The sequence below is a fragment of the Sapajus apella genome, unplaced genomic scaffold (genome assembly GCF_009761245.1).
Source record: "Sapajus apella isolate SASKATOON/1434 unplaced genomic scaffold, GSC_monkey_1.0 scaffold140, whole genome shotgun sequence".
In the NCBI taxonomy this organism is placed as follows: Eukaryota; Metazoa; Chordata; class Mammalia; order Primates; family Cebidae; genus Sapajus; species Sapajus apella.
In genome coordinates this window covers 32174-52801 of record NW_022437080.1, presented here as the reverse complement: position 1 = coordinate 52801, position 20628 = coordinate 32174, and the positions used below count along the sequence as shown (strand labels likewise).

General features: G+C 46.6%; 1 long non-coding RNA gene across 1 annotated transcript; it reads left to right on the top strand.

Moving 5' to 3' along the window:
• Nucleotides 1-4231: 4231 nt before the first annotated feature.
• On the top strand, nucleotides 4232-5450 carry LOC116540472. Its single transcript, XR_004264456.1, has 2 exons — nucleotides 4232-4841; nucleotides 4967-5450. It is a non-coding gene; the product is annotated as an uncharacterized LOC116540472 (long non-coding RNA).
• Nucleotides 5451-20628: the final 15178 nt, after the last annotated feature.

Here is a 20628-nt window from a genome sequence, read left to right as displayed (position 1 = left end):
GCTATCTTCAGGAAAATGAGCATGAAGCCAAAGAAAGCCGATCAGCAAGGGTTAAAGACGTCTCGCAATCCTAAAATGTGCAAGTAGGCTGACCACGCGCTCTCCAGAACGCGCTGATTGGAGAGTGAGCCACTCAGACCTCTAAAGCCCACTGGAGCCCCGGGCAGCATCCCCCCACGCTAAGCCTTCGCGCGCCCCCAGCAGCCATGCACGCCTAGTGCTGAGCACCAACAAGGATGCGCACGGAGGACCCGAGTGCCGAGGCGGGGACGTTCGCAGCGGCGCCCCTGGCGGGGGCTGCGCAGTGAGAACAGGCGAACGCCCCCCACCGGCAGGGCGGACGGAAAATGGAGCGCGTAGGCGCCGCGGGGGAGTCACTGCGGTGAGGATGGCTCGCACACCGCTTCGGGCACCCGCGGGCGGGCTCGCCGCTGGGGCGCACCTGGGTCCCCGCCGGCTTCCGTGGGATATCTGCAGGGCGACTTCCTCCAGATTCAGTGAACGTCCTGCTGGGGGAGCCCTTCCCAAGCAAAAGGCCAGCTCCTGCGTGCCTCCCAGGTGTCATGGAGTAGGGGCAGAGTCTGCGAAAGGGTCTTGGGGTGGGAGGAGCCCTGGGGGTCACTGAATGAGGCAGTCTGGCGGGCGTCCCAGGCCTAGGGGTCCCGGGGCCCTGGGGCAGCTGGGGAGCCCTGCTGGCCGCCCTGTGCGGGAACTCTCTCCCTCTGCAGGTCTGGTCGGAGCTGGAAGCGTGGGCTCTGTTGCTGGGAAGATTCCCCTCTGATTGGAGAGGGGCGGCACAAACCTGGACCCCGCGGGAGTACAGGACCCGCAAAGGCAGGGACTCCGCCCCTGTGCCAAGGGCATCCCGGGGGCCGGGCTGCTGGCTTGGCTGCGCTGGTCATGGCTGTGGTTGCTGCCGTTGCTACTACAGAGCAAGCGGCCCCGGTTCTTGAGCCACACCTGCTCTTGATGCTCCTGCAAGTTGAGTCTGACATCCAGGGCCCGGCTCCTCCGGGGCGGTTACCTGCTCTTCTCAAAGCCTGTCTCCAGCTCCCGCTCCCCTGCTGTAGACTGCGCTCCTGCCGCCGCCTCCTGGATGGTGGGGATAAGTAGGTTCTGGCATCCTCGTGTCCGCGCACACGAGGCTCTGCCCACAAGCGCTGGGATTTAATCCCACCCTCCACGCTGTGCACATCCAGGCCCACCCTGCGGTTCCCACTCCTCCTCCCCAGGAGTCTTGGAATCATCGATTAATCCCTTCATTATTGACCAGCGGCTGCAGGCAAGCCCCCTGCCGTCCTGTATCACTTTAGCGTGACCTCATCAGTCTTTGATTTCTTCCTCACTTTCTGGTACAATAAGTGACTTGTATCCAGTCTCATGTTGTACATTTTTGTTTTCCTAGACTTAGAGTCAGCCAAATTCATTGGTAAATGTTATCTGGAGAGTTCAGCCATGGAAGTGTGCTCACTGTTACTGGGTTTTCATTGCTTCTGATTTTTTTTCAGTGAACAGAACTAGAAAATACGTATTTTTTAAAGAGTAAAACACAATGTGAGTTCATACTGCAATTTCCAATTCAGTTTTAAGATTACAGGATTTTTACTTAAACTTCCTTGATTTTATGCTATGTCATTTTTATGCTGAAAATTATGGTTTCTAATGATGGAAACATAGTAAATTAATAAAAGTATCAATACTACCATGTGACTACTGAATGCAGTTTATGATTTCTTTCTTTTTTTTATTGTCCATGGCATATCTCTCACTTGGGATGTATAGTCAAAACGCTGTGTTTTAAAGCCACTTTAAGTAATTGCTTTCTTTATGTGGTTACACCACACACGTTATATGCAGGAAGGCTCATTCATTTCAGTTTACTTTCAAATTTTAAGGGAGCATTTGTTTTTCTTTTGTGACTTAATTTTTTAAAATCACATAAAACATTTATAATCCCCCCAAACTTTCTATTTATCCAGTTTCAGCCACAGAAATCCTGCTCCTATAACTTCTTGTTCACCCTGTTTCTTTTTCCTCCCAATAGAAAACCATTAAAACAGTTTGATTTGGGGTTTATCTGTCAGTTTCTTTTGATACTAGCAATTAATATCTATCTATTCACTGTGAACTGAATTGCGTTTTCCCAAAATTCATATGTTGAAGTGCTGAGCCCCAGGGTGATGGTATTAGGATGTGGGGCCTTAGGGAGGTGATTGGGGTTAGATGAGGTCATGAGGGTGGGGCCCTCATGCTGGGATTAGTGTCCTTCTAAGAAGAGATACAAGAAAGCCTGCTTGCTCTCCCTCTTCAACATGCGAGGGCACAGTGACAAGGCTGCTGTCTGCAAGCCAGGGAGAGAGCCCTCATCTGGGAATGGAATCCACTGGCAGCTTGATCTTGGACTTTTAGCTTCTGAACTATGAGAAATAAATTCCTGTTGTTTAGGCCACCCAGTGCATGGTGTTTTGTTGCGGTGGCCCCAGCTGACTAATGCTCTACCATCTACCTACCTATCTGTCATCTATTTCCCCATCTCTTACCTAAAATGTACCATATTATAAATAGTACTCTGCTTGTTTCCTTTGCTTATTTATTTTCCCCCATATCAGTACATAGAGACACTTTTCATTCCGAATGACAGGTGCTCCATATTCCGTTGTGTGGCATAGTTTATTTAATCAGTTGGTCCTGTGTACTGTTTTAAACCTTTAAGACTTTTCTTACCATTTGAGTCATTTAAATAATTTTTCAAAATGAATTCAAGTAAAAAAAATCCTCCCACAGTTTATTTTTAAAAATTTAACTTTTGTTTATCAGAATTCCTTAAATGAGGCATTTTAAAAAATTCCGAGAGGCCACAGTCATGATGAGCATGCATGAGGCAACTGCAGTTGCCGTCAGATGAGAATGCTCCCTGCTAGCTCTTCACGTATGACCCCAGGCCCCCTCAAGCCCCTCACTACTGTGGGGATTGTTTCCTGGGCATCAGCTCTCTGCCCAGCCTTGCACCAATAATCTCACATGGTGCAAGTTTACTGTAGAGCCAAATATGGGTCCTGTAGAAGGTGCAAAGTTTTCTGAAGCAGTTAAATGTGACTTTGGTGAAATCCTCTGTGCAACAGGCACATTATAATGGAACAACTTGGGCTGGGCGCTGTGGTTCATGCCTGTAATCTCAGCACTTTGGGAAGCTGGGGCAGGAGGATCACTTGACGTCAGGAGTTTGAGACCAGCCTGGCCAACATGGTGAAACTCCCTCTCTACTAGAAATACAAAAATTAGCCCGGTATGGTGGTGTGTGCCTGTAGTCCCAGCTACTCAGGGGCTGAGGCAGAAGAATTGCTTGAACCCGGGATGAGAAGTTTGCAGTGAGCTGAGATCATGTCACTGTACTCCAGCCTGGGCAACAGAGTGAGACTCCATCTCAAAAAAAAAAGAAAAGAAGAAGAAGAGGAATGGAACAATTTGCATCCAGGATAGAGTATGATTGTACCAGACAAATCGAACATGAAGCCAGGAACACTTGGTCACACTCAGTACTGTCTGCACATACTCTTTCCCTGCTCATTCTAAGAGTTAAATTTGATCAACTCATGAGCTCTAACTTGGAGTTCAAAGGAAATACAGAGAGTAGAGGAACAAAGTAAATGGCAGCGTGAAGAAAGAATCAGACAAATCCAGAAGGTGGGGGCATTCTACATACAAACTGGCCTGATGTCTTCGCCGGGTCAATATTGCAGAAGGTAGCTAGGGCTGGGAGAATGTTCCAGATCGGCACTGTCCAGTAGAATTTTCTGTGGTGACAGAAATACTCTATCATATAAGTGCTACCAGTAAGCCCTGGAAATGCGGCTATGAGTCTGAGGAGCTGCATTTTAAATGCTATTTATTATTTGTTGATTACAAATGACTTTAGACAGTGGCATGTGGAAAGCATCTACCATGTCAGAAAGTGGATTATCTACATTTAAAAGGCCTAGGCTGGGCACGGTGGCTCATGCCTGTAATCCCAGCACTTTGGGAGGCCTTTGGGATCACCTGAGGTCAAGAGTTCGAGACTAGCCTGGCCAACATGGTGAAACTCCATCTCTGCTAATTAGCCAGGTGTGGTGATGGGGACCTGTAATCCCAGCTACTCAGGAAGCTGGGGCTGGAGAATCACTTGAACCTGGGAGGCGGAGGTTGCGGTGAGTCTAGATCACACCACGGCACTCCAGCCTGGACAACAAGAGTGAGACTCCTTCTAAAAAGAAAAAATGCCTAGAAGTCACAGCAACTCCATGCAATAAGTGGTTCTTGATTGGATCTGTGTTTGAACAAACCAACTGTATGATCCTGTAGACTAACTGGGGGAAATTTAAATGTGATTTGGGTATTAGATGATATTAGGGAAATTTTTTGCTCATTCTCTTACATGTGATAATGGCATTGCGTTTATGTAGGTAAATGTCATTTTTTTTAAACAATTCACATTGAAAAGTCACAATGCCTGTAATTTACCTTAAAATACTTTAGTCAAAAAAAGCAAATGGAGAAAAATGTTAACAACTATGAAATCTAGGTTCATTCTCTTTTCTGTTCTGCTTGAAGTTTTTTATAATAAAAAGAAAAACCCCCAAACAGAAGTTAAGGATCATTGTAATTACATACTGGGTTTTATTGAACAAAAGTTGAAATGTTTTCATGTTTTTTTATTTTATTTTTCAAAATAAACTCTAAATATAAGCTTTTCTCCCCACAGTTGCATGTGGATTACAGTTCCTGCTTTAAGCAGACTTACCTTTAGTGGACTACTTTTTTGGTGCCAGTATCTTTAGATAACATGGAGCCTGTATTCCTGGGTAAAGTGCTTACAAACTTTACAACATTCTAAGAGATTCCTTTTTAAATGAGAGTAAAAACATTCCTTTTGAAAGCAGAGCCAAGGCCAAAGATCTAAATTTGGGTGTTTCATATTTCCCTGCAGACTGGCGCTGCTGGCCCATTTCCCTGGTGACTCACTCATGCCATCTCTCATCACAGACGCTGAGTTATACTGGGTCACCGAGCAGGGCTCCTGGACTTCCTGTCTCCCAGAGGGGATAACGCTGGTCTCGCAGGAGTTAGTGAGGGTTACATGCACTGGTGTTGTCAGCCCCACAGCAGCCTCAGGCTGGGTCCTGACTAGCCACTGATGGAGGTGTCTCCATTGCAGAGAGAGGATGGGGGTGCCACACCTCCAGAGCTTCCTTTGGCTCTCAGGTTCACTGTGCAGGCCCTTTGCAAACAAAAGTCACTGGAGGAATTTCTAAGAGGAGATTAACTAGGGGTTGAGGGGTCTGGACAGCCAGGGTGGTGGGTGAGGTGGCGGGCAGTACAACTGCGAGAAGCCAGTTGGTCTGAGCATAGAGAAGAGAATGGAGTACTGGAAGATATTATTTTGTTGCATAAATCCTTTAACTTCTAAGCAATATTGCAATTCCCTGGAGCTGTATTTTGTGCAAAGAAATGAGCCCGGCTTTATCCTCCTCAGTGCTCTCAACCACTGCTGAAGGCCATGGCCTGCACCTAGAATGAAACTGCACCTAGAAGCTGTTTTAAAATGCAATGACCGTGTATGATGACTCCCCGTTTCTCTTCATCTCCAGCCCAGCTCCTCATCTGAGCATTAAATCTCAGTATGCTGCTGCTTACACAGCGACTAACATGGATTTTGCAAAGGCCACCTCCAATGTGGCCCACTGTCCAAAATGCAAAGCTTGAGACGCCCGCCACACTTGCCCCTCCTTAAACGAAAGGCATCATTTTCCAGGCAGAAGCCTACGGCATTGTGATCCCCTTCCTCCTTCTCTTGCCTCCCAGAGCCAGTCCCGGCTACATCTGGTCAGTTTCTCCTCCACTGCCAGACCCCGCCCACTCTCGTCTCATTTCGCTGTCTTCCAAACCCTTGGCTCTTCATCTGTCACCCCTCTACTCAACATTTCTTCCACAGCTGTTTGCTCTTGGGATCCTTAACAGGGCCAAAACCTTACCTGATCTGATCCTTGCCCAATTCTCCTGCCTTATCTTGTCTCTTTCTCTGCTCTGACTCTAGTTCAACTGTGAAAAACGGACTTGGCCAGAAAGGGGATTATCTAGCAACCAGCCTGTGGGACACAGATTTCAGTAGAAGAGAAAGTTTGTTCTGGTTTCTCATCACAAATCTACCTGAAAAGCAGAGGGACACCATTAATGGGATCATTGGGTTTTGACAACCTGAGCTGGATCCTTTAGCTGCCAGTCACCTCGCTTTTCTGGTTTGCGGAACTCCTGCCTGTGTGTGTGGTTGGTGAATTAGGGTGGATGTGTGGGTTGACCTGGGTGAGAGTGTGACGTGTTTGAAGGCTGCTGGCTTTCTATTGTTCCTTGAACCTGGATAGCAGCTGCATGGCATGGTAGCTCAATCTTGAAATCCTGGCTCCTCCATTTAGTAGTTCTACAACCTTGGGTGGGTTTGGAACTTCCCTGACTTTCAGTTTCTTCATCTATAAAATAGATGCAATCTTACCTGCTTTGCCTTTTCCCTAGGGACTGCTTTGGGGTTCAGATAACTCATTCAGCCATCATGTATGGTGACCACATGGGTTACTGTCCAAACTGGGCCAGTTTTGAGTGGGTCAGGGTATGTTCTTCATAATCATGCTGAAAGTCACCCTCCATAGGGAGGACCATCTCTACACCTTGGACTTTGCTTACAGGTCATCACCTGGGTGGAGGTGAGCAGGGTTGCCATTTATCCAGAAGGCGATGTCAAGTGTGTTGTAAGGGAATATGTGCTTTTGGTCCTCATGGAGATTATTTCAACTCCTCAGATAATCCAAGATAAATAGTGGATTGGTTTCTAGAAGCTACTAAATTACACGCTTTAGTCCTGCTGAGATGGAACAACCCCCTCTTCCTTTTAAGGGTTTGCAAACCCACAAGTATGGAAATAAAGAAAATCCCAAAATCCCTGTAAGAGATATTACAGGCATCTAGGTAGCCCCAGATGTAATTAAGTAACTTGTTAAACAAGAATAGTAGCTTAAGAATAATAAGCAAGGGAGTTAAAGCTCCAGAGATGTTTGTTTTCCCTAAAGAAACTAAAGATAATGTCTTAGCATATGTCCCCGAATTGCCTTTCAGAGGCTTGGACCCCCCTGAGGATCCGCAGTGAATGGACCAGCTGGCATAGAGACCCCAGATGAGGGGGAAACAAACCAAAGTCCATCTATTGTCTTTGGTTCTCAGTTTCTTCCTGAGGGGCCTCCAGAAAGCCGCTCTCCCCCGCAGGTTAAGATTTTTCTATTGATTCCTTAATTTTTTTAAAAAAAATTATTTTAAGTTCTGGTGTACATGAGTAGAATGTGCAGGTTCGTTACATAGGTATGCACGTGCCATGGTGGTTTGCTGCACCTGTCAACCCGTCATCTAAGTTTTAAGCCCCACATGCATTAGGGTATTCATCCTAATGCTCTCCCTCCCCTTAAAGCCCACCCCTGACAGGCCCTGGTGTGTGACGCTCCCCTCCCCGTGTCCAGGTGTTCTCGTTGTTCAACTCCCACTTATGAGTCAGAACATGCAGCATTTGGTTTTCTGTTTCTGTGTCAGTTTGCTGAGAATGGTGGTTTCCAGCGTCATCCATGTCCCATGCAAAAAGAACTCATTCTTTTTTATGGCTGCATAGTATTCCATGGTGTATATGTGCCACATTTTCTCTATCCAGTCTATCATTGTTCGGCACTTGGGTTGTTTACAAGTCTTTGCTATTGTAAATAGTGCTGCAATAGACAGACATGCACATGTGTCTTTAAAGTAGAATGATTTACAATCCTTTGGGTATATCCTCAGTAGGGAGATTGCTGCTGACCCCCTAATTTTTAAAGAAAGCTTCTCTTCCTTAACCAATTGCAAATCAGATCCTTGAATCTACCCATGATCTGTGAGCCCCATTCAAGATGTCCTGTCCTTTTAAGCTTACATCAATGTGTAACCTCTGTGTATTGATTGAGGATTTTGCCTGCAGCTTCCGTTTTCCTGAAACTTACTCTTCCTTTAAAAAGCCTGACCTGTGAGCCATCCAGGAGGCCAGATCTTGAGCAGTTAGCTGTTCGGGCCTTCTCGCTTAGTGCTCTGCAGTCACCCTCTTTCTACCACGGCAGAAAGCTTTTAGCGTGAGTATCTGGTTTGCTGTGCAGGAAGAGTGACCCCAAGTTTGGCTCTATAACGTTGCCACTGTGTCTGGCAGATTAGAAATATTAGTTCTTTGAAGGAAAACCTTCAAAGCGGGAACAAAGGCTGCATCAAAGACGGAAGACACTGCACAAAATCCCAGTCACCAGCGTGGACCCTGGTCCATTCTGTTCTCTTTAATCTTTTTTGAGGGGGATGGGGTGGGATGGGGTAAGAAATTTCCAGTAAAAACTGGAAAACCTGATAGAAGAATTCTAAAAGAGTTCTTTGTCTTCTCCACTTCTTTCTGCCTTTGTCCCTCAGTTTTCCTCGGTCTCTTTTTCTTTGCCTCTGTCCCTGGTCTCGTCTTCTCTCCCAAGGCCATCTGAAGAACCTCAGGTGCGGGTCAATTTGTCATGCATCTTGCAGTGGGACAGCAGGAAACGGCTTGGTGGGACCCACCCTCCATCTGAGGGTGAACCATCCGCTACTGTGGCTCTGGGACCAGGCGGGATAGAGTGAAGCGAGAGAGGCGCTCTCCTGCGGGCAAAAATTTTAAAGGCACCAAAAATTCTCAGTCGTCAATATTTTAATGCAATATTAAAAAAGTAGTTAATGTGAAATTTCCACAGTGAGAAAAACGTCAAAAATCGAAATGAGAACAGGGTCAGTGCCAGTGATATTGCAACCCGAGGGAAAAGGAAAAATTTGTAATATCAATTCTGTCTTTACTTAGGATTTGGACATTTTGTTTGTCATGGGTTTTTGGGGGGATTAAATCTGCCACAAGGAAGCTGTAGAGCTGAGGCACCGTGGGAACTGCCATCCCTCAGGGGTCGGATGTGCTTCCACAAAAGGGCTGGACCCATCCATTGCAAGCTTCAAGGTGCAGGGGCAGAGGCGGCCCAGATGGAATTCCCAGGGCGCTGCGGAGGGGAGAAGGCTGACCCTGAGGATGAGGGCGAGAGAGGAGGATGGGCGCGGCCCCTCTTCTGGGCAGGGAGCCCTGCTGGACGCCCGCATGGGGGCCCCGGAGACTCGCTCAGGGCCGCGTGGGAGGAAAGGCTGCAGCCCACGCGTGAAGAAACAGGGGCGTCGCTTTGTGCACGCGGACCGTGACAGTCTCCAGGCGCTCTGGCTGTGGCCCCTTCAGAAGCACCTGCCAAGTCCCCTGCAGCTCCTGGCATCCTGAGAGCCACCGCCCAGAGGAGCCTCCGCAGGGGAGGCTGGCCTGGGAACACGCCGGTAGCGCCCTCTGGCGGTGGAGAGCAGAGCTGTCCTCTCGCACCTGCACCTGCACCTGCACCCGCACTGGCACCTGCAGGCTCTCGCTCAGCAACGAAACCCCGCGCGGGCACGTCCGCAGGGCTGAGGCTGGCAGCGAATTCCCTCCCTCTCTAGGGTCTCTCCTCCCGGGCCTTTCCCTCTGGAGCCCTCCTAGGTAGGGGGGTCAGAGGTCCCAGGACCAAACAGCTGCTGCGGTTTCCCCTGGGGCCTGCTCTCCTTGTACCCCTCCCTCTGCCTCCCGCCCTCGGTCTGTCCCCTAAGGCTGCTAGCGCCGGGCCCTCTTGTCCAGTCCCAGCTCTGTGCTGAAGGGGGCTCACGCAGCCCCTGTCATGTTTGTGGCTCAGTCCAACACTCTGCCCTGGAGGGTCTGCAGAACCCCTTTGTTGGCACAGAGGAGCCCACACTCGCCCCCTCACCCGGGGTCCCCTTGTCTTGGGAGGGCCACCCCACAGACCACTCACCCTTATCCCTCCCTCTAGACCCCCACACGAGGCACAGGACAGTTCCACAACATCCCGGCCCTGCTGTGCCCACTTGGGTGCAAGGATTTTATTTGGGAGGTGACCCTAAAGGAAGCAGGAGAGAGGGAATGGGGCAGAGGGCGACAGGAAAGGAGGCAACACCAATATAAGGTAGGACTTTGAGGTCACCACTGTGGGCAATGGGACCACATCCAAGGATTGTTCCCCGAAAGGGCAGGCACTTTCCACCAGGTCCCGTCCATCACTGGTTGAGGGCGGGACGCAGGAGGCATCAAGGACTTGGGGAAGGCACAGAGACACACAGCAGCTCCTGCTCATTCCTTAGGTCTCAGAGCCTCCTCCGCCTGGCTGAGACCCCGGGTGCCGGTCCTGCACTTGGAGCTTCTGGGTTGTTTCCACACCTGAGCACCTGTGGACAGGATCCACCGTAGTTTATGGTCTGGCACACAGATTGGCCTGCACCAGGCCCGCAACAACTGCGTTTCAGATAAAAGTATAACTCACAGAGGACAAACGCCTTTGATCTCTTATGCCAACTCTTACTGGTCAGTAGTGTCTACACTGAGGAACGTGTTAGGTGAGATTCTGAGGCTGGATTTAGACATGGCAGAGAGGAATGTCTCTCATGGAGGGCCATGGTGGTGGCAGCAATCATGTCCCCGCTGACATTTCTCAGAGTTAGGCTTTCTATAAAGGGAGGCAGTTTTGTAGACACTAGAATATTTTAGGACTTGTCTAAGGAATCAGCGCAGTCTAGTGAATATGCTTGGAATGTAGGTTTTTGTGATGAAGGGAAGAAACCCCGTATAATGCTGATTGCTTATTAGATTCTAGAAACTGTGCTGGGTATTTGATGTTTTCTCATTTAATCTCCATGGCGTCCCCAGAAGTTCATGTTATTTCTATTTTTCTTGATGACTAAGTTGAGACTCAGAGATGTTGAGTAAGATGTTACCCAAGACACAGAGTTATGAAGCCTGTGTTCTCATCACTTCACTATTCCTCACAGGCAAATCTCTGCAAGTGTAAGCAGACCAGTCAGCAGTCTGGGCATACGTGGAGGGTTTATTCTGTCGCACCTAATGACATAAATGTGGGTGGAGAGACCCAAACACTGCAAGTGCTGAGAGAAAAGAGAATTCAGACTGAGCTGGTGATCAGAGAAGGCTTCCTGGAAGCATGGCATGAGGAGAACCTAGAAAGGAGAAAAATTTGGATAGCAAGAATGTAGGGGATGGACATATTGGGAGGCGCACAGCCCTGGTCAGGTGGAGATAGCACTGGGAATCAGACGGGCATGTTGGTGACCAGTGTGGATGGCCTGAAGGTTGGTGGAGGAGCTGAGACTCAAAGTACCGATGGTTGGGAACCTGCAGAACTGGAGTTGGTAGTGAGACAGAGCTGCAGCAGACACAGGGGCATTGTGGCGGCTGCAGGGCTTAGAGGCACTCATCCACCTGCAGATATGAGATATGCAGATATGAGGACAGGAGCCTCGGCAAGGGCTCTTGTGACAGGTGTGGTGGGCTGGGATGTGTTTTCACCCTCATATACATGCCTGCCTCCCTGAGCCCTCCTACGTAAGGGAACTGTGACCTTGCACGGGCCGGGTGAGCTCCTCTAGAGCCTGATGCTTCTTGAACTGCAAGGGTGGGAGTTACTTTCAGCTCTCTGCATTCATTGTTAACCGAGAAGGATGGTAACCAGGGCTGTTGCTTACATCAGATGATAGTCAATAAATCCCATGAGGGAGCCTGCAGTGTGGCCAGCAGGGTAAGCCACCAGCCTATAGGGGCTCCACAGTGAGCTCAACCTGGCACTTTAATTTTGTACTTCTGTACAGTGATTTCTTGAACTCTTCTTAAGTGACTGCCTAAACCCCTAGTCACAGAAGGTATTTCAGCTACAAGCAGCCAAAATACCAACTTGAGCAGCTTTTTGGGAGCAGGGGATTGATTTGCCTAGGTGTCAGGCTTAGTTCTCTAGTTCCCACGTCTATTCTGTGTGAGCCTTTTGACTCTGTTTTCTTCTATTCATGCTGGGAACCACCCTCAGGCTGCGAGCATGTCTATGCCTCGCAATGTCCAGAGGAAGAGAAGCCACTCCATCCATCCACCCATCCACCCACCCATCCATCCACTAACCTATCCATCCATCCATCTATCGATGCATCCATCCATCCATCCACCCATCCATCCATCCATCCATCCATCCATCCATCCATCTATGCATCCATCCATCAATCCACCCACCCATCCACTCACCTATCCATCCATCCATCCATCCACCCACCCACCCATCCACTCACCCATCCATTCATCCATCCATCTGCCCATCTATCTATCCATGCATCCATCTGTTCGTCCATCCATCAGTCCGTCCATCCATCCGTCCATCCATCCATCCATCCACCCACCCACCCACCCACCCATCTATCCATCCAATGTTTATTGTGTGCCTACTGTGCATCTGAGATGGTTCCAGGTGTCAGGTTAAGTCAGTGAGCAAAGTAACTGCAGATGCCTTCCCCATGAAGCCTGGATTGTGGCAGGAGAGGCAGACAGTCAGTGGTAAGTGTAGTCAGTGTGTCTATTATGATATGCTAGAAAGTGATTAGGTACTGCCAAGAAAAAGAAGGTGCAAGATCCAATGCGGTAATCAAGGTAGGCCTGGTTGGGAAGTTCTCTGGAGGAAGAGCTCCCAGACAGAGAAAGCAGCTGGGCAGAGACCCAGAGGGAACAGCAAAGGGGCCGTGAGGCTGCCATGAATCTCAGAGTGTGTGTGTGTGTGTGTGTGTGTGTGTGTGTGTGCGCGCGTGCGCGCTTGTGTTTGTGTGTGTGTGTAGGGGGTGTTGTTGGCAGGGGATGCTGGGAGAGGTGATGGCCTAGCTTCAGCTTGCCTGGAACCAAGGCTGGACATGGTCAGGTGAGAAGAGGTCCTCTCACCTGTGAGACTCTGTGACTCCTCCATCCCGTGCTTCTCTGCTTTTTTCTCTGTCTGTCTCTTTCTTTGTCTCTGTCTGCATCCCTCTTTTTCTCTCTCTGTCTCCATCTTTCTTGTAGGGTAGGCAAACTTTAACCTCTACCCTTTTAGGATTTTTCAGCTGGGCTTGAGGATTAAACTGGCAGAAGACAGATCCACAGGAGCAAAGCATGCAAATTTATTCAATACAAATTTTACATGGCATAGAAGCCCTCATAAGAAAATGAAGATGTGTAGACACAGTTAGAGGTGAGTGCTTATGTTGGAATCAGAGAGTGGTAAGTTATGAAAATGTCAGCAGCCAAAGGCTTTGGCGAGGGGAGATCACTGGTGGAGAACTGGCTGGGAGGATGAGGGTTAGTCTAGCAAACTTTGTTTCTGCAGATTTCCCTCAGCCTCAAATTCCTGTCCCTGAAGATAAGAATGAAACTGTACTTCTGGTGTGACATTTTCATACAAGAATTTTTTCTCTTGCTTTTAAGAAACTGAAAGAAGGCCCGAGTGACGCCCTTGCACCTGCTGTTTTCCAAGTATTTTTGGCATCGGTGAACTGAGTTCTTTCCCCACTTTGTATCCATCACACAGAAAGACCCTCCAGTTGGAAAAGGCAATCAGGCTTTATTCTCTGGCCAGGGCATGGAGAAGGTGGGCACTTGTGCTCAATGTACCTTCTAGAAGGTGTGGGGTTTTTAGGGACTGGGTGTGAGGTGGCAGGGAATGGCAGCATGTGTAGGGTGGGACTCCAGACATGCAGGCGCGATTCGTAAATGTGTATCTTCCTACAACTCATGTGTACTCAGTGGTTGAGATACTGTTTTAGGGGAGAAAATTTTAGCATACAACTTTACCGTAGTGATATGGCAGTGATGTGAAGGCAGCTAGGGGTCACCGGTTCCAGTGTGCGTGAGTTTCAGGAGTTCTTATCTTCCTTTAATCCATCTGGCCCAGGTTGAAGAAGCTCTGGGGCCATCCTGGCCATTTGGTTTCTTTAAGTAGCTGTGCCTGTAAATAATGGGACTAAAGAAAACAGTAAGAAAAATGACTTTCTCTATTATTTCACCAGGGCTGTCCTGGTGTCACCTTTAATTCAATATGCTAGGGTGTCACCTTTAAGTCAATATGCTAGGGTGACATATTTTGGGGTGGTTCTTTTTCTTTTTTCTTTCTTTTTTTTTTTTTTTTTGAGACAGGGTCTTTCTCTGTTGCCCAGGCTGGAGCGCAGTGGTGTGATCATGGCTCACTGCAGCCTCAACCTCCTGGGCTCAAGCTATCCTCCTGCCTCAGCCTCCCAAGTAGCTGGGACCACAGGCACACACCACCACGCCTGGCTAATTTGTGATGGCACGTCCTTAACTCTTTCACTCTTTGCTTTTCCATCTCTCTGCTACTGTCTCTCTGCCACTCTGTTTCTCTGTCTCTTTGTGTCTCTTTTCTGTCACTTTGTCTCTGTCTGTCTCTCCCCATCTCTTTCTTATCCATCTCTCTCAGTCTCTGTCTCTCAGCCTCTCTGTCTCTCAGTCTCTGTCTCTCAGTCTCTCTATCTCTCAGTCTCTCTGTGTCTCCCTGTCTCTCAGGCTCTTTCTGTCTCTGAGTCTCTGTCAGTCTCTTTCTGTCTCTGAGTCTCTCAGCCTCCCTGTCTCTCGGTCTCTCTCTGCATGCATCCCTCTCAACCTCTCTTTCTCTCTGTATCTGTCTCTTTCTCTCCCACAAGCACACACTGGCTTTCTCTGCTCCTCCACACACATGGGGACACATGGCTGCCCAGCCGGACACGAGTCACTTCCCAGGACGTGTTTAGCAGAAGTAGAATAGAGCGCTCAAGCTGGGTAGACTAATGTTTGGCAGTGAGAAAAAGCGGGGAAATGTGCTGCCTGGATTTAGACCACGGTCTAGCACTTACTAGCTGTACAGCCTTGCCATGTTACCTGCTAATAACTTCTCTGACCAAGTGGTGAGAGCAAGAGCACTTACTTTGAAGAGGTTTTGTGATGATTAAGTCATAACAGTAATTTAAAACAGAACCCTGGCCGGGCGCGGTGGCTCAAGCCTGTAATCCCAGCACTTTGGGAGGCCGAGGCGTGTGGATCACGAGGTCAAGAGATCGAGACCATCCTGGTCAACACGGTGAAACCCCCGTCTCTACTAAAAATACAAAAAATTAGCTGGGCATGGTGGCGCGTGCCTGTAATCCTCAGGAGGCTGAGGCAGGAGAATTGCCTGAACCCAGGAGGCGGAGGTTGCGGTGAGCCGAGATCGCGGCCATTGCACTCCAGCCTGGGTAACAAGAGTGAAACTCCGTCTCAAAAAAAAAAAAAAAAACAAAAAAAAAAACAGAACCCTGCAGTGGTGAGTACTCCGATAATGTTCCCAAATCTCATTCTTCACCTTCTTGCCATTGTTGTTGCCATCTCCAAATTCCAATGTCAGTTTCTGAGAGTCAGAGTCTGAGCGGCCCAGGTGATGCTCAGATGTACGTTTGGTATTTTCTGTGCAATTGGCTGAGCAAAAGCCAGCACTGGAGAGCCACCATGGCCCACCCACGAGCATGGGCGTGGAGTAGGGAGGCAGGTGGGCCTCTGGAAAGGCAGGGATGGGTTGAGCAGCTACCCAAAGATGTCTCTGAGATCCAGGGTGGTCAATCATCCCAGTTTACCTGGGACCGAGGGATTTCCCTGGAAATGAGACTTTCAGTGCCAAAATAAAGAAGGTTCTGGGAAACTGGGCAGATTGGTCACTCTCTAAATCAACACTGATTTTGATGACTTCCAGATGGGGTCAGTGTGTCTGACGAAATGTTGGTGAAAGCCCTTTTGAAATTCCTGGAGGAGGGTGAAAGGTGGATGAGGTCGTTTTGCAAGTCTTTTGCAGGATATCCTAGGCTGCTTCCATCTAGAAACGTTTGGGTCTACCACCCCTCTTCTCTGCCACTCCCCAGCCCTGACCTTGCCAGCTGCTGGCATTGGTTAGCTTTTCCAATACTTCCGTAACTGGCAAAAGGGTCCGGCTGCTCGCCGCTTGTAAAAAGGAGCCGATGTAACAAGAGTGAGGTGTGATAAAAAGAGAGTGAGTTTTATTATCCATACTAGCAAGGAGGGGAGTGAGGGAAATTCTTTCCAAAAATGTTCCCTCTTCAGTTTGTGGAGGAAATGCGGTGGTTTTAAGGAGGGGTTTGCAGTGAGAGGCGGGGCGGGGGAGCTGGGAGGCGCCAGGCGGTGTGACCCACTTCCGTGGCTCATCTTGAATTATGGTTTTATCTGGTGAAGAGTCATCATGGCTGGAGGTGTCTGGCCCATGTCAGGATCTGGCCCCTGAAGCTTCTATGGGAATATATGAGCCGATAAGTGAGTATGGTGCGTGTTTAACAAGCATCTAGGTAAGTAAATGTGCACAAGAAAGAGGAATATAGAACAGGGAAAAAGAGGAGTGGAGGTTCGCGGCGCACTCCCAGGCTGTATTTCACGATGAAAGGTGAGGCATACGCAGTTTGTCTCAAAGTTATATCTTGAGACTGGGGGAGAGGTGGAGGAAAGGGAAAAGGAAAAGAGTTAAACATGGTTTGAGGCTACGCTGCATAGTTACACTTGCGGTGTGTCAGCTGTCTCCCAATGCCAGGGTCATGATGAAGAAGGTCTTTCCCACCTCCTAAAACCTCTCCTTCCACCGACCTGCCACAGCACATGAAACTCGATTATTTTCTTCTTTGGTCTAACGCACTCAAGGCTGAATTAAGATTCAAGTGTTTTATGGAAGGCAGAGTGCATTAAGCTGTTATGGCTCATTAGGGTCTTAGCCTGGATGACTTCATTGAATTAGTCAGTCCCTGAGCAGTGCTACGGTCTGGGGCACAGAAGACTGACCCTTGGAAGAGAGGGGAAAACTGCAGCAAGAGGCTGACCCAGCCAGAAGAGCAGGGCCCTGGCCGTGCCAAGGCAGGAGTGGGTGGGGCAGCCCCAGTGCAGAGAAGGCAGGGGGAGAAGGTGACTGTCTCCCCCAGTCAGCTGTCCAGTCTGTGTTCAGCTGGAAGTGCTTGCTTCTTCTCTACCCAGGGGAAACTGGTTGAGAACTTGGACAACTTTCAAAGAGTTGGGGCTGAGAATGGGCTGGACCTGGAGACTGGTGCGAAACTTCCCGAATGCATCTCTGAGAAAAACTGGCTTCCAGGAGTTACTCCTTTTCTTGGCCTTGGGGTGTTGTTTTGTTTTGTTTTGTTTGTTTTGTTTTGTTTCCATATATGGTGGGCAGGGCACCCTGGGATGTGAAGAGGAGAGTTATGTGATACATTCACTCATTCACCCACTCCCTTACTTGCCGTGATGGAGCTATTTTTAAGCAAAATGACCCTTTAAAAATAAGCTTAAAAGACTGACCAAGAAAAAAGGAGAGACTTAAATTACTAAAATCAGAAATGAAAGTGGGGATATTAATACCCATTCTACAGAAAAAAAGGATTATAAGAGAGTGCGATGAGCAATTGTGTGCCAACAAATTGGATAATCTAGATGAAATGAACAAATTTCTAGAAACATAAAACCTACCAAGACTGAATTACAAAGGAATAAAAAATCTGAAAAGACCTATAACTAGTAAGAAGATTGAATCATTAAGCAAAAATCTCCTAATAAAGAAAAGTTGTGGATCTGATGGCTTCACTATCCAAAATTTAATAATATCTATTATTCTCAAACTTTCTCAACAAACTGAAGAGGAAGGAACACTTTCTAACTCATTTTGTGAGGCCAGCATTGCCAAAGTACCAAAGCCAGACCAAGCTATGAACATTGAGGTAAAAATCCCTAATAAAATATGAGAAAAACTGAATTCAGCAGCATATTGAAAAGATTATACACTAAGATCAAATGTGATTCATACCCAGAATGTAAGGATGGTTCAACCTGTGAAGACTGATCAATGTCAAACACCACGTTAATGCAGTGAGGGAAAAGAAATGACATGATCATCTCAGTTGATGCTGAAGCAGCATTTAACAGAATTAAACACTTACAATAAAAAGAAGCAACACTCTAAGAATAGAAGGAAACCATCTCAACATAAGAAAAGCTGAGTAAGAAAACTGCAGCAAGAGGCAACGTGCTCAGTGGTAACAGATTGAAACTTTTCTTCTAAGATAAGGAACAAGACAAGAATGCCCACTTTTGCCACTTCTTTTTAACAAGCAAAAATCAACTGCATTTCTGTATACTCACAGTGAACAATCTGAAAAGGAAATTAAGAAAAAAATCTTATATGCGGTATTATCAAAAGCATAAAATACTTAGGAATTAACTTATCCAAGGATGTGAAAGACTTGTACAATGAAAACTATAAAACATTGCTGGAAGAAATTAAAAAGACAAAAATAAATGGAAAGGCATCCCATGTTTGTGGATTGGAAGACTTAATATTGTTAAGATGTCAATACTATTCAAAGTGATCTACAAATTCAGTGCAATCCCCATAAAAATCCAAACAAACATTTTTGCAGAAATAGCAAAATATATCCTGAAATTCATATGAATCTCAAGAAAAATTAAATATCCAAAATTATCTTGAAAAAGAAGCAGAACATAGGAAGACTCACACTTCTTGATTTCCAACTTACTAAAAGCTACAGTAACCAAAACTGTAGCACTGAATAAATATAGGGCTAGATCAATGAAACAGGATAGAGAGGTCAGGAATAAATCCTGCATAAATGGTCAAATTAGTTTCTACAAGGATGCCAAAACCATTGAATAGCTAGTAGACAATCTTTTCAACAAATGGTGCTGGGAAAACTGGATATCCACATGCAAAAGAATGGAGTTGGACCCTTATCTAACCCCATATACAAAAATTAACTCCAAATAGATCAAAGAGCTAAATGTGAGAGTTATAACTATGAAACTCTTAGGAGAAAACATAGGGCAAAAATCTTCATGAAATTGGATTTAGCAATCATTTTTTGGATATAACACTAAATGTATAGGCAATAAAAATAGACAAATTAGATCTCATAAAATTTTGAAAATTTGTTCATCAAAAGACACAATCAACAGACTAAAAAGTCAATAGATAGAATGATAGAAAATATTTACAAATCACGTATCTAATAAGGGATTAATATTTTGGATATGTAGAAGCCTCCTAAAACTTCACAGCAACCTGAAAAAAAAAACACTTCAAAGATGAGCAAAGGATTTTATTATGAAAGAACTGAATCTCAGCTGACACGGTGGCTCACACCTGTAAGCTCAGCACTTTGGGAGGCTGAGGTAGGTGGATCCCTGAGGTCGGGAGTTCAAGAGCAGCCTCACCAATATGGAGAAACCCCATCTCTACTAAAAATACAAAATTAGCCAGGCATGGTGACACATGCCTGTAGTCCCAGCTACTTGGGAAGCTGAGGCAGGAGAATCCTTCAACCCGGGAGGCAGAGGTTGCAGTGAGCCGAGGTCATGCCATTGCACTCCAGCCTGGGCAACAAGATCAAGACTCCATCTCAAAAAAAAAGAAAAAACTGAATAATCTGCTGGCACTGTGGTCTTGGACTTCCCAGAATTGTGAGAAATAAATTTTTGTTTTTGAAGGCACCCAGTCTATGATATTTTTGTTACAGCAGCCCAGCAACTAAGACAGACTTGAACAGACATTTTTCCAAGGAAGGTAAACAAATGCCAATAAACACATGAAAATATGCTAAACATCACCGATTATTAGAGAAATGCAAGTTAAAACCACAGGAAGAGACCACCTCACACCCAGTAGGATGGCTTCTGTCTGTCTGTCTATCTATCTATCTATCTATCTATCTATCTATCTATCTATCTATCTAATCTACTCATGTATGTATGTATGTAGTATCTATCTGTCTATCTGTCTATCTATCTAACTATCTGTCATTTCACACCAGACAATAACAAGTGTTAGAGAAATGTGGAGAAATTAGAACCGTTGTGCATTACTGGTGGAAATGTAAAATGGGGCAGCTGTCATGGAAAACAGGATGGCAGTTCCTCAAAAAACTAAAAGTAGAGTTACCATATGATCCAGAAATTCTACTTCTGGGTAGATAGCCAAAATTATTGAAAGCAGGGTCTTGAAGAGAAGCTGTACACCCACGTTCATAGCAGCGTTATTGACAGTAGCCAAAAGGTGAAAGCAACCACTGAACTCTATACTTAAAAGTGGCTAAGATGATAAATTTTGTATTATGTGAATTTTGCCACAGTTAAAAATATTAGAAACAAAGAATAATCTGAGATTTGTTATTCAGACTGTTTGAGGATGTGCCTTAGGCATTCTATAACCACAGGTTTGTAAGTCTTAGCTTTCCACATGAGGTAATACTCAGTGATTTATCATGTCTTTCTTCCCCTTCCTTCTCTTTGTCCTTCTCTGATCTCTTTTTTCTTAAAAATGCAAAGCTAACGATGATTAACCCAGAACTTTATTTAATACAACCATGAGTCAGAGAATACTTATTTTCAGCCCATGTGTCATGACTTTGGTTTGGGAAACAAGAGACGGTGTCTATGGTGAGAAAATGATTGCTATTGATTTACAGCCATTACCATATCGAAGTTGCCATAAAAAGTTATCTGGGATGCTCCAGACAAGAGAACCAGGGGTGACCTAGCTTTCCAGTTCGTTGAAGGCTTAGTTCTTCACATTATTAACAGAGACATAAAAGGTGTAAAAATGTATTTCAAATAGAAATAAAAGCAATTTT